A 27,344-nucleotide genomic window follows, 5' to 3' on the forward strand; every position below is an offset into this window, starting at 1 on the left:
TTCGCCATAGCGCATCTTCGCCTGGCGTAAGGGTGTGAAGTAGCGCTAGAGTAGGTCCACTTTACTAGCGAATTTACGCCAGCACCCGTTAGTGAATTCGCGAAGTTATGAAATGACGTCACGCTGGCGAATTTGCGCCAGCGTTAGTCACTTCGCCCTTAAGTGAATCTGCCCCTTTATATCTGTATAGATAGAAATATAATAACATTATAATATATATTTTTGCACATCACTCCCATCTCCTACCCTGTATCCCCCTCATTTGTTTTTGGGTGACTCTTATCTTTTAACCCTTCTACCACTCTGGGAACAAAGCAGCTTTCCCCTAGAATGAAATAGAATGTATAAACTAGTGATGTGCTGGACGGGTTTTACTCTGGTCTGGTGTGTATCGGGCCTGGCCTGCACATCACTAGTATATACATAGATTATATGCTAGTGACCCCCATTTTACATTTTTCAGGGGACCAGTAAAATGGTGTAAAGTCAGGGTAATGTATTATGCATTATATATTGGTGGGACCACAAAAAATGATATAACATATGGAAAAACTTAAAATTAGGGTATGTAAAATGGAGGCTTCGATGTCCCAGCGCCGGCTGGAAATGTGCATGCCTAAATTGCCGCTCGCGCAAATCGATATGCACAGAAGCACAAATAGACTGCTTATAAATACAACCACTACAAAGGCCCAAACGGTGCGTGCATGGGAACATGTGTATGTTGCATCAGAGTTGAAAGCTCATAGGCTTACAGTAATTTGGGAATGCTGTGGTCATGCTGGAAACCCCTGGTATTTATAAGATCTTTTCTACCTGCAGCTGTTAGGAAAATGAACTGTCTATAGCAGGTGGGTATCATGCAGAAACAGGGAAGACAATGTTCCTAAGCGATATTTGGTTCCTGACAGTAGTGAAATGGCACAAACAGCCACAACAGCATCATTTGCCTGAGGGCAATACAGCAAAGAAAGACTTTTGGGAATGATATATTGGTATTTATATTCCCTTGACTACTGTAGCCTGATATATACGTACGCAAGTACAACTTCCCCTAGCTCCTGTACCATAAACAGAATTCCCATTAAACATAAAGCTAGTCTTCAGCCTTAGCTGGCCACATCTCCTTTCTCCCTGTGCTAGAGAGACAGAGCTCACCTCATACAGACAAAGCAATGAGTCACAGCTTGCCTCTCGCTCACTCTGCAGCTTTCTAAACATTGCGCAGAGGGGTGAGTCACAGCTGTGCCCCTTTCCTTCTGGATCCTGCAACAGGACACTGGTGGCTGGATGCAACTGTCACGTGATCAAGGGCCGGCATTTGCTCAAAGCACTGTATTTAAAGCCCTACGGTATAAATAGGGCCTTTCTCATATATACAGTACATGGTTTACTGTGCTATATACAGTATGTGCTATACAACGATGCAGGAATTTTCTTATACCCTGTTATATTGCATGTACTAATCTCAGTTGCAGGGGTTTTAGGGTAGCAGATAAAACACTGTTCTGGAGCGTTCTCTGCATAAGTTGAGGGACTTCTCAGTGGTAAAGCATAGTTGCTGAGCTGCAGTTTTTGTAAGAAAACAGGTATTGGAGGGCCACGGACTTAATATGTCTGATTCACCTAGTTCCCAGTTGGGGTCCTGCCTAACTGCACTGCCTCTAAATCAAGCTATAGCCATAACTTGGCAAAAAAAAAAAGTGTGAGTTATTGATCCCTTCTGTTTAGTAAAAAAAGAAAGACATTAATCCACCCAATGTATGTATGTATATATGTATTTATATAGTGCTACTAAGTAACTGGAGCAGGAAAACTAGGCATGGTGCAAATAACTTGGGAATGGCAATAAATCATAGGTGTAGGCCATGCTAAACAAAATTCATACCTGCATAAATTTAATTTAATACTTTCAGACTTCCTTCTTCATTAAACAGATTATAAGATTAATTTATGTTATCAGCCTTAGGTTAATAGGGCCTGCACTCTAGTTAAGGGAAACAGCTATATTGAGCACATGGTTGCATAATGAATGAGTGGCCCAGTGTTACTTAGGTCTGATTAATTGGGTGGGGGGTATAAGTTATGCTGCAGCTCTGTAAATTTGGCCATTTGCTTGCCAATCATCACAGATCATCAGACAGGTCTGAAAGTTCATCTACCTATGCACCATGTTGGCAAATTCATGATGAAGAAGTGAAAAGGAGCTAGAGCACCACTTAATTTCCTGCAGTTCAGACTGTTTCAGCTGTCAGCCCAAATGTACAAAATAATATAAAGAGCCCAATTATGATGGCTAATGGGCCAATCAGTTGTATTGTATTAGGTACAGCAGGAGTGCCCATACTTTATAAATGCAAAGTCTACTTTGTCCCATTATGATCTTCATCCATAAAAGAATTGTTAGCATTCTGTTCCATAAAAAATATTACTTAAATACTGATTTATGAGAAAATTAATATTTAACAAACACCCATTTCTTATCTAACCTTATCTAATGAAATATCTGAATAAAAAGTATGAAACAGGAGGTTGATATAGACAAGCTGTTTATTGACAGTGTCTTGAAATATACTGATCACCAGCTAAATATCTACTGGTAGATTCTGATCTACCTTTTGGGCACCCCTGGGGTAGAGTATTCGTCACTGTATATCCACTTTTACTCTCGTTTTTTGCGGGTCAGTCCAGATTTTGACAAGTTAACCCACAGTCCTGGATTGTTACTGAAATGTCCCGACTTTCTCTTTGCTCTCCTGCACTAGCCAGAAAAAGATACAAAGTTTCTAAAACTTAATTGGCTTTTGACAGAGAGCACAGAATAGGTGGCATGTGCACTTCGATACTTTTGCAACAATTTAAGATAAGCAAAGAAGCAATTGTAACATTTTAAGATAAGCCGGTCTCTTGGGAAACTGCAGGAACTTGCAGCTTAAAGAGCAATTCACCTTCATTAGCAAAACTGTAATAACACAGAAATGTGTTGGAACTTTCATAACCTGCCAAATTTTGTAAAATGAACATGGCAATTAGGGGGTATGGCCACAAAAATTGGCGTGGTCAAACAAAATTGCCGCGCTATGCACAGCAAATCTTATTGTCCCTATTTCTATTTCCAACATGTTGGGAGATATGAATGCCCAGTGTGTTTGGAGGGGCTATAGATACGTGGATTTTCACCATAAGAGAGCTCCAGTATCTCTACTTGCTCTATGTACATTATCTTCTCCGATTTAATTACCCCTTGAGGCCTGCACATGAGCCATCTACTGTATCTGTTTTCAGTCATTCAGTATACCCTAGCTTTTTTTTTTTTTTTTGAAGAATGTTTATATTACTTGAAATCTGCACCAAGATTAACTAAATTTATGGTTAGAGATTGTGTGAAGTCGTGTGTGTGTGTGTGTGTGTGTATGCTATTTGCGTTATGACTCATTGGGTTCAAATAGCTGCATATCCCATATATCAGTGCACTCACAGAATTCACAGAAGGTACAAAGGGCTGCAAGGTACAAATCAAGTCATCATTAGGAACAAATTTAGAACACACAGACAAGGATTAAACTAGAGAATCATTTAACCTAGCTCTATGGGTTTAGTGGCATCTCACATTACTGCCAGGTAAATGACCAACATATGTATACTAGAACTAATATTATCTCCATTAAAGGGGTGGTTCACCTTTAAGTTAACTTTTAGTATGTTCTAGAATGGCCAATTATAAGCAACTTTTAAATTGGTCTTCATTATTTATTTGTGATTATTGTTGTTTTTTATTATTTGCCTTTTTTTTCTGACTGTTTTCATCTTTCAATGGAGGTCACTGACCCATCTAAAAGCAAATGCTCTGTAAAACTACAAATGTAATATTATTTCTACTTTTTATTACTTCTATTCAGGCCCTCTCCAATTTGCAATTACGCTAGCAACCATGCATTACCGTACAACATCTGGGGTATATAGTGTGGTAAAGTGCAAGCTTTGTGACAATTTTTATAAATTTCATATAAACCTCTACGTTTAGCATGGCCTTGCAGTGTGGTTGTTTGCCATAGAACCCAACTTGGATTCGTCACAATGTAACTTGTCACAGGACATTTGCAACTTCCGAATGGTATTGGGTTTTCAAGGAATTATTGCAATTGCCGGTGTATAATTGGATTTATTTGTTAAAACACCACATTTTGTTTCTGTGCCCTTTCTTGGTTGAAGATGGTCAGACCTCAATGGTCACATTGGTAGCAGTGGTGGGATATTTCTGAACAAACATCCCGAGGGCCGAGAGCAATTTGGACCCCTTGAACACAAATGGAAAAACAGCTACAGACCCTAGACTACCCTGAGACCCCACCTCATTCAGGGCCTCAGGGGATGAGTGGACCTGCCCGGAAAATGCAACACCCTAAAGAGTCACAGATCCTTTGATCAGTTGCTATAATCAGTGGATCACAGTGTTGTGCCTCGGCCTTTCTGTTGCAGATCACTTGCAGAAACTTGAATTGGTTTCTCAGGAGGTCTCAAGGACAAGGCTGCACCACCAATCGCCTGCAATGGATTCCCCTGAATCAGTACAGCAATCAGAGCTCTAAATTGATGCATGCTACCCTCCCCAAATATGATGACAGACAGGAGGGCATTGAATCCTACCTGAAAACTTTTGAAATCATTTGTGAGGATTACAATGTTCCACATGCAGAGTAGTCAAAAATACTGGCAGGCAAGTCAATACAGAGAATTGCCTTACCCTCAATGGACTGACTATGAGGAGGTTAAAAAAGTTCTGCTTGAGAATTATGTCATTTCGACAGAGACTTTTCACCAGACCTTTAGAGCCTTAACCAAGGAACCCAGAGATACCCAATGGGTCTTTGCCAGCTGGTTACATTTCACCTTTGACCAGTGGGTGAGAACTAGTGGGGTGCAAACTCTTGAGGGACTTTGTCAGCTTTGCTTAATGGAACACTTTCTAGAGCAACATGCCCATGAAGTGCGAGTGTGGGATCAATCACCACTCAACCTAGAGGAAGCTGTCACGTCACTCTCTGTGCATCTGTGCCGCATTGGAGTACAAGTTTAACTGTATAAAAATTGGATGCATCAATTGCAATGGTTTCAGATGCAGCTTCCTTCATGCCCACAATGATGCTGAAATCATCTGCATTGTAGGTAAATATTTTTGTGTTTGGGGAGGCTACTTAACCCCTTTTTTTTTTACAAGGGCACTTTGGTCATACCAATCTTCTTATGTCCCATATACACAGAGCGTGTCAAAGAAATAAGAGAAATGACTGTGCTGTCAGTTAGATCCGTGAAAGCTAACACTCTAGAATTTGTATCTGTGGCATGTAGGTGAGAATAGGAAGCTGTTCTAGTTCTTAAGATGAGCCAGTAATAAGCCTTGCGACTCAGTAGTTTGGAGCAGAAAGGCATGGGTACCCATTTTAGATTCGGTAGAATGTGTACTTTCCAAAAATATATGGTTTTGGGGGGTAAACATAAATTTCTGAGTATTTACCCCACAAAAAAATGCAATCAGTGTGTTGATTTTTCATTAGCTGAAGTTACCCACAGGACTATTTGTATGTGCTAACTTAATTTTGGGGCCTCTAAATGCCAGATACTTTGGTAAACCTATGCACAATGGGCATCAAACTGTTTAGAGGACCACTGGCAATCATATAAAGGGTGCTTTTTCTTGGTATGTAATGCGATATGATGCTGGAAAGTTGAAGCTTTGAGACAATTTTCAGGTGTTTCACCAAAACTGACAAATTTGGGTAAGGCTTGTGACTTAGTAGTTTGGAGCAGAAAGGCATTGGTACCCATTTTAGATTGGGTCGAATGTGTACTTTACAAAAATATATGATTTTTGGGGGGTAAACCTACTGTTTCAGGATTTTTTGGCCTTGGAATCTAAAGTATGTTGTTTTCTGCCTTAGTGCTTTCAAAATTCAGTCATATACTGCCGGGAGTATTTTGCTGTACAAAGTCCTAAAAACTATACATATCTAGTATTGGTTCGAGAGACATGAGGCTTTCCAAATCAGTTGGATTTTCATGTGTAAAATGAAATATTTTTCTGGTATAAATTCATATATTGTGAAAAATAGGAATTTTCTTTGATATTTAGCGCTATGAATCTTTTTGCAGAGGAGGAAATACATGAAAACTCAGATTTAGAAAGCTCAGTTTCTCCCAAAAAAAACAATGTATAGTTTTCCTAGGTAAACTTTAGGTTTCGCCTCAGAAAATGCCCCTAAAGTCAGAGAGCACAAATGTTTGAAAAACGGCTGGCATTTCGCATAACTAAAATGTGAAAATCTGCTGGCACTTAAAGAGTTAACTGTCCAAGTACATCATATAGTGAGAGACCTTGTGTGAGGCACCACAGGTGCAAAATAAGCAGTGAAAGGCCATGGCTACTGACACTCCAGGGACATTATACACAATAAGAGACATGAGAAAAACCAGAATCGCTAGTTAAGAAAGTAATAAAGGGGAGAATGCTGCTGACAGTGCTACCTGTAATGCATTTGTTGCATTTTTTTTTCAGGATGGGTCCCCTATTCTACTCTCCCATGTTACTCTCCTGTTTGTTTGTTTGTTTGTTTTTTTTCTTTATCTTTCTTTTGGTGCCCCTTCATATTTCTGTGATCATATGGGGAAAGAGGCAGAGGAAATTCAAAATATACCTTGGAACTGGCCGCAAACTCTGCTTGCCCTATGCTCCCTGATTGTGCCATACTCTGCCTGCCCTATGCTCTCTGTGTGTGCCATACTCTGCCTTCCCTATGCTCTCTGTGTGTGCCATACTCTACCTGCACTAAGCTCTCTGTGTGTGATAAACTCTGCCTGCCTTATGCTCCCTGTGTGTGCCATACTCTACCTGTCCTATGCTCCTTTTGTGTGCCATACTCTGCTTGCCCTATGCTCCTTGTGTGGGTCACGCTCTGCTTGCCCTATGCTCCCTGGGTGTGCCATACTATGTCTGTGTGTGTGTGCCATACTGTGCTTGCCCTATGCTCCCTGTGTGTACCATACTCTGACTGCCCTATGCTCCCTGTGTGTGCCATACTCTGCCTGCCCTATGCTCCCTTTGTGTGCCATACTCTGCTTGCCCTACTCTGTACCCTGTGGGACATGAGCCTCGTGGGTTTGTTCTGGGGTTTTGTTAGTATTTGGAAATTGTTGTTAGAGGAGCCTTAAGGTGTTTAATCATGTGCTGGGTGGGGGGGGGGCTGTGTTAGCCACAGGGAAGGAGGCAGCATATGAATTTAAGTGAATGTTTATGGTATATTTAAGGGTATGACTTAAATTTTTCACATATGAGTGATGAGTGATATCCCTGCAGTGAACACCAACCATTTGGTTTGGTGTGTTACCCCCATAATGTGGACATAGAACTTAAAAGTTATTGTGATAACATGGGGGTGGTTTAAATGGGTGTAGTTTAAAAGAATAATTCTGGCCCTTGGTACCAGGGAAGTTGGACAGCACTGATCAAGAATATCACTGTTATTTGTATGAAGTTTGTCCTGGTGTTTAGAGTATCAGAGTAACAGAAAAGTCGTCTTTCCTCTTTGGATATTAATTGGATGAGGCTTCACTGCCCATTGGTAAAGTAGAGTAAATCTGATATCAGTACTTTGTGCTATCTGTCCTAGCAATCAGTCGTGACTTCCATGAAAAGTCCTATTTAGGTAGGGAGTTGTGGTTGCAAAGCACTGCCCATTTGTACCTTCACATCCATGCAGATCCCCCCTCCTGGGCTCCCAGCCAGTAGTATCTATTTTTGTCATAAAGCCACATTCACAAAGCTTGTTTAGCAGACTACCTCTGCCTGGGCCATTCATGAATTCTGCAGAACAAAATATATATTTTTTCCTAATATTTTCCTCTGGCATGATTGCAGTAGCTGTGGAGACAGGGTTTCTATTGGAGAAGAGAATTCAATAGAATATTAACTTGGAGATCCAAAAGGTGCTTTAGGACTAGGGGTATGATCAGAAAACACAATCTTATATATTAAAAGAATATAAAATGTTGTTGTTTTTTTCCAAAATCCCATCTATAAATTTTACGCAGGATATGCAATGCTATAGAAACATTTTATCAATTGCCTTATTTTACTTTCTGAAATATATATATATATATATATATATATATATATATATATATATAATTTTTTTTTTTTTTTTAATTTATATTTTTGTATAAAATTTTTGAAAATATGTTGCTGTAGTTAATTCTGCAGTTAAGAAATCATTCAGGATAACACACCCCAATTTTTAAAGTATTGCCTTTAGCCACAGCACATACTGTATACTGCTTTCAATGTCAACGATAATTGCAAGTAGCTTTAAAACCAGTTAATATTGGAAAGTTGGTTAGCAGTAATAATTCCACACTTTACATATACTGGATGAGGAGTTGATGAAAACTATCCTGTAACAATGTACAGGACTTATTTCTAGAGAAAAGCTGGGAGGAATGTGTTGTATAGACGAACAGTACATTATTGTGCCACTGACTACACTTTGATGATTATAATTCCAGTGTTGCAGCAAAAAGTAGTCAGGGCCAAAAGCAATGTGACCTTCTCAATTTGCTGTTTGCGTGTATAAAGTCACCTTTATACAGGTGTGGGATCCCTTGTCCGAAAATCTTTTATCCAGAAAGCTTCAAATTTGGGAAATTCATGATAAGCAATAATTCTCCTAATAAAAATAAATAAAATAATTATTTTTCTTTGTAATAATTAACAGTATCTTGTGCTTAATCCTAACTAAGCTTGCTGAATCCATATTGGTGGCAAAAACAATCCTATTTACCGGTAACGTTTCAATATTTTTATGCAGACATAAGGTATATTGATTATGGAAAAGCCATTATTCAGGAAAACCCAGATCCTGAGCATTCTGGATAATATATTGAATACCAATACCATTTATTTTCAAGGTTTTTTTTAGCTTTATATTCAGCAGCTTTCCAGTTTGCAATTTCAGTTATCTGGTTGCTAGGGTCCAAATTACCCTAGCAACCATGCACTGATTTGTATAAGAGACAGGAATGTGCCTGGATAGAAAGATGAGTAATGAAATATAGCATTAACAATAAGTTTGTAGCCTTACATAGCATTTGGTTTTTAGATGGAGCCAGCTAGGTCCGGACTGGGATTGTCAATAGGCCCTGGTGTTCTAAGTACACAGAGGCCCAAGCAGCCACCCACCAGCCCAATAAGTAGTGACTGTCTATGGAAACTTACAGCAGCTCATCTTGCATTTTCCATAACCCACAGATAGCTAACCTGGGCCTGAGGTCAGCAGCCCCCATTTGAAAGATGGAAGGAGTCAGAAGAAAAAGGCAAATAATTCAAAAACTATAAAAAATGAAGGTCAATAAAAATGTTGACTCAGCCATTCCGTAGCATACTAAAAAGTTAACTACAAATCATCCTCCTGCCTGACTGTAATGCTAGTATATATTACTATACTTTTTATGTATTTGTGCTTGTGCCTGGGAACTGTGGCATCTGTCTGCCCGGGTAGCCAAAGGGGGGCACATTCACCATTATTAGCCGCATCTTTGCTTCATTGCCTTGTATCCCTGTTTCTTAACCTTGGGTCCCCAAATGTTAATACCAGTGGCGTAACTAGAGTGTGCCAGCCCCCCCTGCAAAAAATCTTCAGAGGGGCCCAGCACACTCCTATCCCCATCTTCCGCCCGCTTCTCACCTCCGCTTACTTCCTGCCCAGACTCCGCCCACCCACACTCTGCCCACTAACCGCCCCATGCCGGCGCAATCTGCTTCCCCACCACAGGTAAGAGAGCGCCTGATGAAGGGGGGTTCTTTTTGGCTATAGAGGAAGCAAACCCCACAGTCCAGGTCCCCATTTCCCCGTGGGTCCCCCTGCAACTGCTGGGTCTGCTTCCTCTATAGTTACACCACTGGTTAATCCAACTCCCAGCATACATCAATATAAGTTGAAGCAACATCTAAAGAAGGAAAGTTAGGAAACAGGGCCTCAATTCAACCAGGGCACTAAAGCAAATATGTTATCAACAGGCAATAGAAACAAGGTAAACATCAGCATAGGAAAGAACACAAAAGTGTGTTTTCCAGCCGTTTCATTTCATCTATTCCTTGAGAAAACATTGTTAAATATACCTCCTGCTTCTCAAACACACAGAACTGACAAGGAACCATTCAAGTAACAGTTAGAGAAAGGCCTGTTTACCAAGAGTCTGAACCTGTGTTGTTCCTAGGACGAAAATTCTTTTGAGCAAAATTTACTATTATTTGTGATACAGTGTGAAAATATATTCTGACTTTTCCCATGAACAGCCAATTTGAAGAGAATTTCATCTGGAGCAAAAAAAACAAAAACATTTCCTGCAGAAAGATTTTTTTTGCCTACAGCGGCAAATTCCCTGAATAAGTAAATGTATTTAATAACTTTTTTTCATTGTTATTTTGATAAAAATTACAAATTTGCTAACTCAAAGCTGCCAAGAATTGTGAAAACTTGCTGCAGAGATTCTTACAATGAAATTTACAAGTGGAAAAAATGCTAGCAAGTATCTCACTTTTCAATTATTCTGTCCATAAAGGAGAAGTAACCTTTTACAGTAACGTAGGAGAAGGAAAGGTAAATTTACTGTTGGTTACCAAGTTAAAAGGTACACCCAGGTAATTTCGTCTCCTACCTCTTACACTGGGCTTGCGCTGCTCTTCTTCTGAAAAATGTTTCAGCCTGGGGTACCATTTGGTGTGTGACCTGCTGCCACCATTTACGTTTGTGCTACTAGATGTCCCCTGTGCCAGTTCTATAAATGTGCATGGGCAGCATAGAAAGTTCAGTGGTGTACATGTTCAAGCCTGAAGGGGGCCCCTGGAAGACTGGAAAAAAGAAGTGGCGCAGTACTCTGCAAGCAGTCTTCCTGGCTTGAGTTAAATAGAGGCTAAATAGTTGGAAAAATAGAGTATAGTATATAAACAAAAGAGACTAGGAGAATAGAAGTTGAGTGAGAGGAATAAAAATAGTAAATAGGGATTTTCCTGAATTGAGCTGCCAAATTGAAATAGCAACATTTTGCACCCCCTTTTGTAGTACAGACATTAAAATACAGCAGTGTAAAAATTCTACACCACATCTCACATCTCAATTACTTCCAACCATCAGTTCACATCTACTTTCCAGTAATCACTCCCTCTTCAGATCCACAAATCAGGACTGTTTCACCTGACTAGAACAATAAGAACAGGTCCAGGATGAGACAAAAAGTAGGCTCTGGCATTTCAAGTACACAACCCAAGACCCAAGAAGCCTCCCACAGGCCCAATACCTATTTACTAGTGATGTGTGAGCCGCAGGTGGTTTCAGGCTGAGTTCTTCCTTCCACTCTCCCTTACTTCTGCCTCCATTAGCCTCTGTTTTTAGGCTTGCATCTGCCCCGCCCGTTTCATGAGGTCAGACAGGGGCAGACCACGTGTTGGTCTAGAAATAGAGGTCACTTTCTGGGTTAGGTATGTTAGGGTTGGGTGCGGGTCGACTTTTTGTCGACCCACACCCAATAGTGACTGTCCATGGCATCTTGCAGCAACCTCTCTGGTATTTGCTAAAATCTAAGAATTAAAGTTAAAGATAATAGTATAATCTATTTCTTCTGACAAAACAGAAACAACACCAACAGTTGGTTGAGTTGCTAAGTGCCCTGACACCCAGAATTAAACCACATAAATTTGTTCATCAACCACTTTACATTAATGGTTTCACACTTTCATTGTGCAGTGTATATTTCTGCTGCGGCTAAAAGCTTTTCAGTCACAGAGGCATTTTTCCCAAAACTACATGACAACCCTGATTTGTGCAATTACTTTATGGGTTAAATTGTTAAGCAAGCAATTATTAGTAATGGTGGCACTGTATGAGTTAAGGAGGAAAGGCTCAGGAGTCCGTTTGTGACTCAAGGTTTCCTTTTTGTCTGTCTGTGTTATTGAGATGTGTGGTTTCAAGGAGAAGAGAGTTGCATCATATTTTGTTCTCTTTGTCTGTTTTGTTTGCATTAATCTACTCTTGGGGGCCCATTTACGAAGGGTCGAAGTGAATTTTCGAATTTAAAAACTTTGAATTTCGAAGTAATTTTTGGATACTTCGACCATCGAATAGGCCAAAATTAATTTTGTATTGAAAAAACTTCACAAATTCGACCATTCGAAAATCGAAGTACTGTCCCTTTAAAAAACTTCGACTTCGACACTTTGCCACCTTAAACCTGCCGAATTGTTGTTTAGCCTATGGGGGACCTCCTAGAACCTCTCTGAGTCTTTTGCTAAGTTTTTAGAAGTCAAAAGTTTTTTTGTACGAACCTTCGAATCGTTCGATTCGAAGGATTAAATCATTCGATCAAACGATTTTTACTTCGCATGAAAACGGCCATTTTCAATCTAAAAAATACTTGACTATCGAAGTATCAAATTCGATGGTCGAATTTCGAAGTTTTTTTTCTTCGAAATTCGACCCTTAGTAAATGTGTCCCTAAATGCTTAGGTCACATAAAGTGGTATTTTGCTGACCTGTGCAGTATTGCTAAATGGAAAGTAACTATCTATATAGCCGACATTATTTGAAAGGAACCTTCTGTAACATCTGCTAGTGGGCTGTTGTGTCATTTAAAGGGGTCGTTCACCTTTGAGTTCATTTTTAATACAATGTAGAGACTGATATTTTAAGACAATTTGCAGTTGGTTTTCATTTTATTATTTGTGGTTTTTTAGTTATTTAACTTTTTATTCAGCAGCTCTCCAGTTTGCAAAGTCGGCAATCTGGTTGCTAGAGTCCAAATTTCCCCAGCAACCATGCATTGATTTTAATAAAAGACTGGAATGTGAATAGGAGAGGGCCAGAAAAGAACGAAAATTAATAATAAAAAGTAGCAATAATAATGCATTTGTAGTTTTACAGAGCATTTGGTTTTTAGATGGGATCAGTGACCCCATTTAAAATCTGAAAAGAATCAGAAGGCAAATAATTAAAAAAAACTATGATAAAATAAATCATGAAGAGCAATTGAGAAGTTGCTTAGAATTGGTCATTCTATAACATACTAAAAGTTCACTTTAAGGTGAACCCCCTTTTAGAGTCTTGCTATAAAATTGGGTACAGAGGATACAGGGGAAGGGTCACTCTGTGCCCTCTTGATGCCTCTGATATATACACTATCCAAAACCAGCTTGATTATTCCCAGACTAACGATATTCAAAGAGCCTACTGACACTGAACACTTCTTTCTAGTGATAACACTGAAATACTATGGCAGCAGGTATGGAATCTGGAATGCTTGGTAAGTGCATAGCAAAATACAGATGCATCATAGCAAATTACATAGGACTGCATTTAGTACTGTATTTGACCTTTGCTGAACAACTTATCAAAACACAAGTTAAAATTCCTGAGAAATAAGAGTATAAATGTCTACGCTAATGTACAAGAATGCATTACAGTGATTTCTAAAACGATGACACAGTGCTGTGTAATATAGGGAGAGTCTTTCAAAACTTAGCAGAGTTCAGTTTTCTTTCTTAAATTCAGTTTCCTTTCTCTGAGTCATTGCCAGGGCTGTAACAATAAAGGAAGCAGGCCCTGCCATTGCTGGGGTGCGGGACAGGAGATATTCACAGTCATGTGCTTTCTAAACTGAAATAATGTACCCCATAATTTACAGGACAAGGGACCCCACATTTATTGGAGTAGGCAATATGTTAGTTACCCCCCAGTGAATTAAACTATGATTTTTAACTATACTGTATATAAGCAATTCCAATTCTACACTGGGGATGGCTGGGAAAACAGGTTAAGATGGGGGTGCAGCTCACACACTGCCTAAATTTCACCAGATCCTCTCTCTGCCTGACCTGTCCGAATTCCGATACAACCAGATCAGCCATCTTTGCTCAGAGCAATTCCCAACCCTTCCTCTGCACCTACAATACACAGGGATAGAAAAATTGATATCTCAACCCGCCAAGGTCAAGCTCCTATCCAATGCATATAAGCACTTAATTTCCAATAGATATGATCCCCGGCCCAGGGTGAAGTATAAGTGAGAGAGTAGTGGGGTTCATAAAGACCCAGATGATTGGGAAGAAATCATAGACAACCTATATATCCCATTAGTGAGTGTAAGAGACAGGCTCATACAGTTTAAGATCATACATCAAACATACCTCACCCCTCAGAAACTATTTACAATGGGAAAAGTAGCTTCACCCAGCTGTCCAAGATGTGGTGCTCCTGTGATACTCAGATGTTGGAGGGCAATTGTGAACTTCATGGCTACCGAACTGGAACTTCCCCAGATACTTAACCCTGCTACTTGTCTTCTGGGTCTCCTTGACTCCGTGATACCTAGAGTAAACACTAGATGCCTGATGAAGTTGCTTTGCTTTTACGCAAAAAAAGTCGTTGCCCTGCACTGGATGGGCCCATCGCCACCGGCTCTGAATAGGGATGGACTAATTAATTCGCAATTGGAACTGTACAAGCTCACGTACTTAGCACAAGGATGCCCAACGAAATTTGAGAATATTTGGAACCCTTGGCTCGAGTCGCCAGCCACCTCGACCAACCAATGATTCAAGTCACTTTTTTGCCTCACTGAGGCAATTTTGGGCGACTATTGAAAACGCATCGCCGCATGTGTATTAGCGCAGGCGGTTTTGCGCTGTAGCCTATGGGGAAAAGATGCTGAAGCAGTTCAGGGAGATAGTTGCGCAAAAGACGTGGCGATAAGTCGCCAGGCGACAAAATCTCCCCGAATCTCCTCGCTGGCCTTACCCTAATTCTATCACTTATTACTAAATAACGAAAATTCTCCCACCCGCCATAAATATTGACAGGAAAATAGTTAAAATGGCTTAGGAAATAGTGATGTGCTGATCAGAAAAAAAAACTCTTCCCAAAAACCTAACTCTAACCCGCAAAACCACAACCCCCACTAGAAACTAAACCTTAAAACATTTCCATTATAGGAGCAGCACCCATATCTCAGAAAACACAGCCACTAGATTATTGTAGTACCCCAGTGTTACTCGCACATGACCTACACCCTCCATGGATGTTCAAAATTTAACCTGAACCCGTGCATTTTCATCACTTGACAGCAGGTTATTTGTTAACCCACTTGATACCAATAGGGGCATTTTGATGCCAGATTAACAAAAGAGAATGGCACGAAAAAGACTTAAAGTTGTAAGATAAAGGGGTAGTGTACTTTTAAATGAACCCTTAGTATTAGTAGACAGTGATATTGAGATGCAAGTCTCCATTTTTCATGGTTTTGGAATTGGGCATTTTGTTCTCCAGCTTCTGGGCAAGTTAGAAAATTCTATTGAGCAAGGACTGCATCAAAAACCACACGCTTTCACTGAAACAGGGGCACGTACTCGGAAAATGTAAAGGAGCAGTTTTGTGAACTAAAAGGGCAAGCCAAATCACAATTTAGACAGTAGAGTAGTGAAAGTGCTGGTGAGGTGCTATAAAGAGGAAGAGGCTGGCTTCATATGTAATAAAAGATTTTTATAGCAAGCAGAAATACAATATTTGGACTATATGTGGGCTCAAAATAATCATCCTGACAATTTTCTTGCCACAGTGATTGGTTGTTTCGTCAATTGGACAGGTTAGAAAATGACTGTCGGAAAACAATATCTTTGCATGTACCTGTATTGCCTCATCTGATATCCATGGGTACCTGTATTACCTCATGATATCCATGGGTGATTGTCACCACTATTTCTGGGACATAACTTTCCTAGGATTGCTGTCTATCAAATAATTACCAGAACATTGTCGGTTTTGTTATTTTCCCTACTTAATTATTAATAATAATAGTTAATTCTACAATTTAAATATTCGTTGAAATGAATGATCGATGCCTGAACGTTCGTTGTACAGGTATGGGAACTGTTATCCAGAATGCTCGGGACCTTTGGTTTTCCAGGAAATGGTTCTTTCTGTAATTTGGAAAATATTGTCTCTTTTTTTAGCCTTGCTTTAAGTATTGTGTACCCATGCACTGTTTTAAATCATTTTATATTTCTGTTCATGTGGGTGATGCCATACTATTTCTCTAGCTTATGTCAGTATTAGTTGGGCAACCAAATTGAAATCTACACAGTATGACATAACTGAAGCAATCTCCTTTTTGCATTTAAATATTCAGAAAATATGCCCTTTCTTTAACGTGGGTGTCATATTTTTATAAATATATTGAGACTAAATATTACACAGTGCCCAATTGGCTCCCTATAAATCCTCTAGAGTTATGACCCTGCCCATCATTGAGATTACCTTTTGCAACTTTAAGTGGGTAACATTTATTTAAACCAGGGGTGTCCAAAAGGTAGATTGGGATCTACCAGTAGACCTGTAGCTGGTGATCAGTAGATCTCAAGACAGTGTCAACAAACAGCTTGTCTGAATCACCCTCCTGTTTCATGTTTTTCATTTAGATATTTATGTTAAAGTTATATAAGAAATAGTTGTTGTTTTCTCATAAATGGAAATTTAAATAATATTATTTTCTCATGAATCAATATTTAAATAATATTTTCCATGAAACAGAATACTAGTAATGCTTTTATGGATGTACTGTAGATCTTAATGGGAAAACATCATTAAAAGTAGACCTTGCATTAGCAAAGGATTGGCATTCCCGATTTACCTATCTGGCCAACTTACCATGAGCTGTGTCCTGCATTTAAACACAAACCGGATGTCCTTCAGATGTTTTTGAGCTACAAGTGCCAGCACTGATGTGTCCTGTGGTTCTACTCAGTTACGTGTCATTCTCAGTGGAATGATTATCGTCCCCTGTTACATTCTGTTGGGTTAATAAAGTATTCCTCAAATGTCACCTACTTGCACTCTCAATCTGTACAAGCCTTGAGTACAGTATTACCAGTCGCACCTGTATTGTGCAAATCTCAAGACCAGGCCTGCATCTGAGGGGCTGTTGTAAGATGCCAAAGCATGTTACAATATAGTGGACCACATCAGGATCACATTTAAAAACTGTGCACCCTAGGCGACTCAGCTCGCCTCCGACCTGCTCCCCTCCTCACACCCGACCCACTCTGCTCACACCGGGCCCCCCCGCACCTCTCCAAATCTGTTCCCCCACTCCCAACCTGCTCTGCTTGCACAGCCCCTCTGCTCACCTTTGCAGCTCAGTGTTTGTCAGAATCTCCCAGCCCCCAGTTTAGATGCAGCCAGCTGGTGGCATGCCGCCCCCAGGTCTCTGCCATCCTAGGCCCAGGCCATTGTGGCCTGCCCACAAATTCCAGGCCTGAATGGACTAGTAGGGGCTGTTTGGGTCTCTGTGTACTTGAAATGCCAGGCCTACACAAGAGACCTACACAAGAGACAGTTTGCAACAGTCTTGGGGAGTATCATACCAAACACTTTGGCCAAGCTGTAACCAGGTCGCTTTGCATGTTTTATAAGAGCAATGATGGAATTGTAAGTGAATAGCCATGCGCTACAAACCGACACAAATCTTTGCACATCTTCTCTATCAATATGTTGTTCAACCTCCATTTTGCCCCTTTTATGCGTTTTATTAGTCATATTTATTGCTCTAGCTCTGCCAAACACTTAATGATAAACTGCTGAATACTTTATACAATATGGAAGGATTTTACAACGATGGGGGGGACATTTATTTTGGGGGGATATAGGAAGTGACTAAGCTATTGCTATGGGAGACTTGGAGACTAGAAGGGGGGTAAAAAAGGAGCACTCAAAATATCCAAAATAATTGACTGTTCTCCTGATAGCAGCTGTGCAATTAAACTGGAATTCTGGGAAAGGACGCTCCATTATGACAGGATCAAGGCAAACCTTGTATTACTCTACACTACTTTACTAAATGATATTTTCCTGTTTTAACCTGGGAGTGGGGTTTCCAACTTTTCTGGAAAAAAATACCGGCCTTCCTATATTCTTGCCGTTTTTTCCTATTAATAACATTGGCTTCAAGCATCATTTTTACCGGCCAGGTGGCAACCCTAACTGGGAGAGCAGTTAGGTTGGTGAGACACCAGTTTTAGGGAGATTTACCACATTACCTCATTGTGTTGCTTTACTGTATTACACTAAGTGATGAATTCAGGAATCCCCTGCGGGTAGCAGGCTAATAAAGTGCGGACTTTCCACCTGGACAAGTCATGATGTGGGCCATTGTTTCCCTCAGACAGCGACAGGTCACGAGTCGCTCACAGTGTGTGCCTGGAGGTTTCCCTCTCAGTCAGGTTGCCTTCACACTTCCCAAGAGTCAGTCCTTAGCAGGCAGTGTCATGAAAGGGGCGGCCCTGGGAGAGGGAAGGGACAGAGTGGTGAGATGTAAGCACGGACTCTTGCACAGACTGTGGCAGCAGCAGCCAGCTAATCTATACAGCATCAGCAGTGAGTGCAGCAGCAGAACAGACATCCCATCTCTCACCCTGTCCCCTCAGCCACACCACCCTCCCCTGTGACTCCCACAAGGTAAGACTACAGCAGGCAAGAGCCTTGTGCCAGCTAATTTAGCTTTGCTTGTAACTCTGGGCTTCTAAAGTGGGCCCCAGCCTCAGGGGGCTGCTTCTGGTAAGGAAATATTATGACAAGACCATTCAACTTGGCACATTTTAATGTGTAAGATACTTTTTAAATTATTTACTGAATAAAATACCACCCTGGTATGATCTGATCCATGCTGGGAGTCCCTAGGCCAGTTTGTATTACCTTGGGGCCATTACCCAGCATACCTAGAATAGGTAGACATTGGCTATTGAAGTGTTAAATGCTGTTGTTTTAACATGAAACCAGGGCAGATATTTGTGTTGTGAGACCACTGAGGTCCCAGTGATGACATTTTCAAGATGGTCTGTAGACTGACCATCACAGTGACCATGTGAAGGGCCACAGGAAAACCATCCCAATGTTTTTTTGGATTACAACATACTGAATATATAAACTTATAACTAAGGAGCCCAAAAATGTTGAGTTTGACCATAAAACAAAACCACCACTTGTGTCATTATCATGTTAAGGGAAATGGTTTGGTCTGTGGAACCAGGAAAAAGTTTCTATTATTTGTGTTTATGGCTGAATAATATTGACTCTACACTGTACGCCAATGAGATAAGTTATATATGGGAAAGATAAGCATTTGCACATGAATGTTTGCAGATTTGTTCATGGATGTGAAGTTTTGAAAAACTGCTTTATTTAAACAGATCGATAGAAACAAAGATAGTAATGTCCTTATATATTCCAAATGATGTTTAATAACCCTGGTTAATTTCCCATCATTTATCCCTTAAAGGGTCTGATAAAATAGGAGTGAACTAAGTAGCTTACATCATGCTACTAAAACCGTATGAGCATGTTCCATTGTGTTGCAATGCAGATGCTTGCATCTCCACTTGCCCTTTCATTAGCAAGCACCCTCATAGAAGAAGTAGAATTTTAGATCTGGGCAAAAATGTTAATGTAATAAAAGTGAAATGTTTGTGCCAGGTCTTGTAACCCTTAGCAATCAAGTGGCAATATTTATGCAATTTTATGTTAGTGACTAATGGAAATCCGTATCAATGGATTCTTGCATTTGCACCACTCTGCCAGTTACATAGGCACAGGGCATCAGTGGTTCGGCCATTAATTTAAGGTTTTTTTCCTCCCCACACATTTGGTTCTCCTTTACAATTCAAAAGAGAAATAAAAATTAAGAGGTGTTTACATTCCATTAGAAAAGTCAATGTAAATTCTAAAAATAAAAGTAGTCGGCATTTGCTGCTTAAAAACAACCAGACTCCCTGATCCCAAGGGCCCCCAATTATGATTGTGTGGAATGAGGAACTTCTGCATGATTTTGTAATACTTTGCTTGTGTTATCCTTGTTACACATTCGCTACTGGAATAGTTTTCTGTATTATCTTTACAACTGCTATTAACTAGTTGACTTTTCATTAGCTTGTGAAGCTTCATTTTATCTTTTGTATAGCTTTTGAATGAGATGTGCTTTCTTCTTCTGACTCTGATGAGGGTCACTGAACCCATCTATAAAACAAATGCTCTTTAATGCTACACCTTTAGAGACCCATTTATCAATGTTCGAATTTCGAATTCATGTGAATTTTTTTAACTCAATTGGGAGGTTTATTATGGACTAAATCGAATATCTAAAACTGGAACGAATTTTACTGACTTGAAAACTCAAATCGAATTCGACTAAACTCCGTTCGAGTTTTTTCTCCTAAAAAAACTTGAATGTCAGGAAGGCCAGTAACATCTTCAAATTGGTCACTGGACCTCTCCCATTGACTTATACATGAAGTCATCAGCAGGTGGAGGGCTGCAGACTGAAAAATCAAAAGGTAAGCAGGGACATATCAGCATTAACTTGTTAATTAACTTGTTCATTTGTTAATTGTTTGTTTACCTTTCTTGAGCTGAGTTGTTGTCAGTATCTGCCAATCAGATTGATGCTGAGGCTCCATATTGTATTTTTTTTTTTACTCTGCCATTAAACCACAAGCTGGGCATTGTAAACAGATGTAGAATATCATTGTCTAGATCATACTAAAAGTAAATCTGAAGGTGAAACCACACTTGTAAACTCTGTGTGGACACATTTCCTGATAGGACTTAAGCTGGCCATAGATGTTGAGATTTTTAAAAGATCAGATCCTGATCGTGAGACCACGATCTTCTCAGAACAATCGTACGATCATACGAATTTACCATCAACTAAAAAGACCAATTTACCAGGAAAACAAAGGGGAGCTGCCTGCTTGGCCCTGCAAACATAGATAGATTGCACTGGGGCCGACAAAGATTTTTTGACCTGGCCGATCAATTTCCCGACAGATGTCAGCCGAAAAATCGTAAGATGTACGATCGTTCGAATACCACTAACCGCACGATAATTTCGAAGGATTGGTCGGGCTTCCCTAAAATCGGTCGTTCGGCAAGAAGAATCGTCGTGTCTATGGGGACCTTTACACATCACCCATTTGTTTCACTGGTAAAGCATGACTGACAACACACTGTTTCAGCACTCCTAAATTACTGAAGAAGATTTTACATTTTCCCCATAGGCCACCATACTACATTAAGTAGGTTAATTTGGCAGCATGATAAATACCTTGCCGCTTATGTCAACATTACATCTTTAGCAATCCATTACACACAATACATACTGGTCTCGATAGTGAAATGTATTGATTGTGAGATTGCCGGTTGGTATCTGTTACCTTGGAAAGAAACTATTCCAAATATCATTGTTCCTCCCTTTATCTGTCAGTTGCCAACAGTGATGCATATGCATGTCTGTACAGTCTTAGAAGTTTTACACTATGATTTGGATTTAAAAATTGCATAATGAAGGAAAAAGTAATTCTAAGCAACTTAAAAGTTATTTGTAACTGTAATTGCTATTGAAAGCAGTATCTTATTTTAGGCTACATGGCACATAGTCATTTATTTATTTAAAGTTTTGGAACTCTTTACATTAAATGCTGTCTCTCCAACCTGATGTTTTTCATTGTTGTCTGGTTGCTAGGGTCACTGTCACATCTTTGCAGCAGGAGCCCTGGGGACTGCTTAAAAGATCGCACCCTTTAGTCAGCAAGAGAGCCCTGTCAAGATGGGTTATCACTGATGCCCTTTTGGGGCCTCAGAAATGTCAGCTACAGACTGACAGGGAGAACCTGAACATGGTTGCGTTTGATCCAAAAGTGCAAGACAGACAAGGGTTACCCAGAATCATAGTCAGGCCATGCAATACATCAACTTAAGCAGTGTACATTCAGAATTTGGGGGAACAAGCGGGCAGGAACTGTAACAAATAGAGCCAGCTTGGGCGCAGAATACAGAAAGGAATAGCCTTTTAAATTAAAAGTGACCGCACAACATAGTGCTTTGCATCAGAACCCAAACAGTCATGGTGATGGGTGTTTACAAGATTTTCCCTTGCCAGTTTCTTATGTATTAGGGACCATAAGTGTGAAATCTAATTTTAGTTGAATCCCCTTCTGTCACTGAATATTGTGTGAAAAGTCTCTTTTTATTACCCAACCATTATACTGGAATCAATTGTATTTTTCTAGCATGTGCAGTTGTTGCTGTATGGGTGAGGAGAAATCTCAAGTGAGTTGTAAATCAGACATTCTCATATAATTGCTTCCGAGTGTTCTGTAAATAAGCGCATTGTTTGCCTACCGGCCCTACCTGTCTATAAAGTGTTTGCCCAATAGCAACAGCCCAATCTTATGAAATGAAACTGGTTTCATTTCATAAGATAAGGTAGCAATTTTTTTTGTAGTCGACACAGTTTTAACTAGTTTTAGAAAGGAAAAGAAAATCACTGTTGCGCAAACAGACAGCTGGCGGTCATCCAGACTTCATTACAACTGTACTGCTGCTAAGAGGAGAATGACGATGTTACAGTAATAAGTAAGGAATAATCAGGATTTTTGCAGCAGGAGCAACAGTAAACATGTATTCTGTTTTAACAGAATGGACATCCCCTCATGCTCTTAAAGGGGTTGTTTGCCTTTGAGTTAACGTTTAGTATGATGAAGAGAGTGATATTTTGAGACAATTTGCAACTGTTTTTAAGTTTTTTATCATTGTGGTTTTTGAGTTATTTAGCCTTTTATTCAGCAGTTTTCCTGTTTGCAATTTCAGTAATCTGGTTCAGGGGCGATCCTGGTCCCTCCGCCGCCTGAGTCAGCTTGCTGCTGCCACCCCCCTCCCCCACGCAATCCCCTTTATGCGCTGGAGGGGGTCGAGGAGTGCTGAGCCAATGAGGCGAGTTTTTTTAAATTTCCGGTTTAGAAAAAACTGAAATTTTGTTCTCAAAATTACAGGTGCTGCATTTTGCCACCCTGGGTAACTAGTGGGCGTTGGCGCCTGAGGCAAGGTTCTCAACTCACCTCATTGGCTCAGCACTCCTGATCTGGTTGCTAGGGTCCAAATTAACCTTGCAACCATGTATTGATTTGAATAAGAGACTAGAATATGAATAGGAGAGGACCTAAATAGAAAGAGGAGTAATAAAAAGTAGCTATAACTATAAATTTGCAGCTTTACAGAGCTGTCTGGGATTTTGTTTTAGATGGGATAAGTGACTTCCATTTGAAAGCTGGAAGGAGTCATTATAAAAAGGCAAATAATTAAAAAAAAAAACATAAATAAATAGTGATGGCCAATTGAACAGTTGCTTAGAACTGGCCGTTCTAAAACATACTAGAAGTTAATGTAAAAGTGCAAAACACTGTGAATTTAAGAGTGCAAAACATTGTGAATTCTGATTCATTTTTAAAACAAATAAAATATTTTTTTAACCCCAAGCCGAAATAGACCAAATAAAATGCATGTATTTAGGCTTTAAATGTTTAGCTGCTGTCACTTTAATCATTTATGATGAGGAAATTGCGGCTACGATCCCGCCTCTATTCTCTCACTGCATTTGCATAACAGTGACTCAATAGTTCCAGTTTAATCAGTACAACACTTTGTAGAGGCTTTAGTGTAACTCACATGTACATTTGCAGTATGGCGGTCATAGTTCTACCCGAAAAGGCCAAATGTCCAAATAGTCTATTCTGCACGGAACATATCTGGAAGTTATTGTGTATTGGGATTTGGCAGCTGTGCTCAGTGATTCATTTCCTGATTTTACATACTTGTGTTGTAAATCAACTTGTGTTGTAAAACAACTTTTAGGGCTTTGTGTAATATTTGACTAAAATCTTTACTGAAGCTGTTAAGACATAAACATACCTCCCAACTGTCCCTTTTTCGGAGGGACAGTCCCTCTTTTGACAGCTCAACCCACAGTCCCTCATTTGTACTGGAAAGTCCCTCTTTTCTCTGCACTGAACAGCCAGAAAAAGAAACAAAGTTTCTCACTTAATTGGCTTTTAGCAGAGAGCCCAGAACAGCTAACAGGTGCAAATAAGATACTTTGTAACAATTTTGAGACACAAAAACACAGTTTAGATAAGGAGAAATATTTTCAAACTTTCATAACCTGCCAAATTTTGTAAAACAAACATGGTAATTAGGGGGTGTGGCCACAGATAGGGGTGTTGCCAAAAAATTTGCTCGCTACGTGCGGGAAAAAAAATTTTGTCCCTCTTTTTACTTCCAAAATGTTGGGAGGTATGCATATATATTATCAGTTGCACTGTCAGTTCTGTCGGTAGTCTAGAATGGAAACAGAAACAGATGCTAATAATGAATGTTCTAATATAAAAAAACATATATACAGTATTTAGCGTTCTACACCTTGGCAGGTAGCCAAGAATGAATTTGCTCCCTTTTGAGTAGTTGGAAAGCAGCATTTGAAATTGCACTTGTCACAGTATAAATATATTGTAATACTCTTTGCTTAGAAGCATTTTTCCATCTCATAGATGGGTGGGCATCTGCAGCAAAAGTTTCATTTGTGTGGGTTTTTAAAATATTATCTAAATCATTGGTTGGTGAATTAGAGGCAGTTCTGAATTTTTATCCTTTATATAGCATTAACATGTTTTGCAGATATTTACAGAGATTATACATTATTCACATTTGTCCCTGTTCAAGTGGAGTTTACATTCTATTAAATTCACACACATATATACTGTATATATGGTCATTGCTTTGCAGGAGCCAATAGGTTGATAACCAAATGGCAATTTTGAACAACTTGCTTTTGCTCTGGATAACACAATGGTTTAAAAAGCCGCAGCTTTATTAACCATATCAATATAAACAACATGTAACTGTAAAATAACATCAACCCCATGTGAATGCTTGCCTAACCAATTACTTCCCCAAGTGACAGCTAACCCTGTCAAAACTTTCCTCCCTCCACTTGCGCTTGTTGGGAAGCCCAATTATAAATGGTTAGAATAGGTAAAAGTTAAGTAAACCTTATTTTTTACAAAAACGTGTTACGTACCAATAGCATTACGCATTGTCTGATGTCGAGCGATAGCACAAAATGCGTAAGGCTATTAGTAAGTGGCTACTGATATACTTTATTAGGCAAATAACAGGTATGGGACCCCATCACACTGGTGAGCAGTGACCTTTCTGACTGCAATGTTCTAGTATGCTCCGTGGCTAGGCCCTGTTTGTGTATAAGATTGTATCTGTACGTATTGGGCCTAGGGCCCGCCTAGCTCTAGGGGCCCGCCCCTAACGTTGCGGTGATGTTGCGGCCCGGTGACACACGCTGGCGTTGCGGTGCGCGCAGCGCCATTACATTACAGGGGGAGAATCGACAAAGGCAATAAAAGTCTGGGTGTGCGCAGGAAGAGCTGAAGTTGGCGCCCAAACTTCATTTTGTTAGGAGCTCCTCTCTAAACCTGTATTTTGCCTTGCGGCCTGTGCCTGGTCGGTCTGTGCAGCAAGTGTGTTGCAGTGCCTCTGTGCCTGCTGCAGGCAGAAAAAGAGTGGGACTGTGATTGGATTTGAGGCTGGAGGAGGGGGCAGTCATGCCAGGCTGGCAGGCTGTGCTTTAGCCATTTTAAAGTGATCTGGGGGTACAGTTGAAAAGGGTCTATGTGGGGCAGTGGGTGTGGGACTGTTGAACTGTTACAAGGAGTGAGGGAGGAGGCAGACAGAACTGAGAAAAAAAAAACTACAAAAAACCCAAAAAAACTACCAAAAAAAACCAAAAAAATTATTTGGGGGCAAAGTAATTTGTAAAGGGTCTCTGGGAGTGGGACTGTGCAAAACTGTAATAACTGGAAAAAAAACACAGAAATATGTTCAAACTTTCATAACCTGCCAAATTTTGTAAAATGAACATGGTAATTAGGGGGTGTGGGCACAAAAATGGGCGTGGGTAAAAAAAAATTTTGGGAGGTATGCGCAAGCATAGCAGTGCTTCTTTTACAACTGTAACTTTAGGTGGTTAAAGGGGTGGGGCCAGGAGCACTACCTTGCCTAGGTCCCTGTTTAGTCTTAATCTGGCTCTGTTGTTAAGTCACACAGGCAAATCCCTCTTCTGGGAATTTTCGTTTCACGTGTTTTTGTTTTAACAAAGAGAGAAGCAGAAATAGGAGAGATACTGGCTTCTCTTGGAAAGTTATCTTCTTGCATGCTCACTGCGGTTAATCTGTTGGAAACCATTTCCTCATTGTTTATTTTCTTCCTCTTGCTTCGATGGGGTTTTTGCAACCCGTCAGCCCTCTCAGGAGAAAGTGTAAATTAAGACCTTACAGATTCAGTCTCATGATAGTGACATAGAGGGAGTGAAAGAAATAAGGTAACCATACACGGGCTTGCCTGATCGATATCTGGCCTAGAGTCGTGCAGATGTCGATTGGGCAGGGGCAAAAAAAAACAAAAAAACAATTCTTTGTTTCCTTATAAGTATCTAACTTTCTAGAAAAAAAGATAAAAAAAAACTAGCTCAGTTAGATATTTTATGGATGAATGTATATAGACCATATCATTTTTGCTATCCACTAGGCTAGGACATAGTACTTGCCAGGTGTCTTGATAACCAAATGTCACACCATCCAGGAACAGATGGGGAAATGGTGATGGAGAAGCCAAGGTGATACAGCAGTAGCAAACATTTTTCTGATGCTGCTAAAACATGTATTGTATCAACAGTACATTTTTTTAAACTACAAAGCAAGAAATATTATTTGTAGCATAATAGTTAAACATGTTTTTGAACGGTAACTGTCCTTTTAAAAGAAAAGAAAATAGAGGTGCACTTTGTTTCACTGAACCTTTACTGCGTACAAGTTAATGTCTGAATAATTCAGACTCCCCAAACAGGGAAGTGACAAAGGAAAAATATTGAATTTCCTCTTGGGGGACTTCCTCAAAAACCACAAGGCATGGGTTTCACTTTGTGAAATTATAGATTAACAAAATGCTTGTACCTAATAGTGTGACCTTAACTCGATTGCATGGCCCGTTTTGTATCTTAAACTATAACAAAGGATAAATCAGCACTTTTACGTGGTGATATGAGTGCTTTAAAGTGAAACGGTGTTTGCAGCTTCCTTGTAAGACTCCCCTCTGGATGGCCTATGAAATTTAAATTGAAGACAACTAGAAAGGAAGCACACAGAAATAAAATCCTTATAGTGCAGTATGTTGAGTCAAAGCACAAAAAAAGGGAAAGTGATAATATCCCAAGAAAGTGCTTCAATAACTGTCACAAGTATGACAAACTTGAATGTGTCCCAACATGTCACTCAATGACGGGGGGGGCAAGCCAACCGGGCGCACCCTAGGCAACCAGGTTGGCTAACCCCGCCCCCGTGTGTGCCCGCGAATGTG

General features: G+C 39.9%; 1 protein-coding gene across 2 annotated transcripts in view; it reads left to right on the forward strand.

Annotated features, from left to right (window-relative positions):
* The window catches only part of zc3h12b.S (zinc finger CCCH-type containing 12B S homeolog), a 77,086-nt gene that overhangs the window by 23,400 nt on the left and 26,342 nt on the right, over positions 1 to 27,344 (forward strand). Inside the window, exon 1 of one of the 2 annotated variants that reach the window (XM_041574773.1) lies at positions 18,380 to 18,548. The exons of the other annotated variant lie outside the window; for it this stretch is intronic. The gene's annotated coding sequence lies outside the window, so the exon portion shown is untranslated. Of the gene's footprint in view, positions 1 to 18,379; positions 18,549 to 27,344 lie in introns of those variants that run through there. 2 annotated transcript variants of the gene reach the window in all.

The sequence above is a fragment of the Xenopus laevis genome, chromosome 8S, assembly GCF_017654675.1.
Source record: "Xenopus laevis strain J_2021 chromosome 8S, Xenopus_laevis_v10.1, whole genome shotgun sequence".
Lineage (NCBI taxonomy): Eukaryota > Metazoa > Chordata > Amphibia > Anura > Pipidae > Xenopus > Xenopus laevis.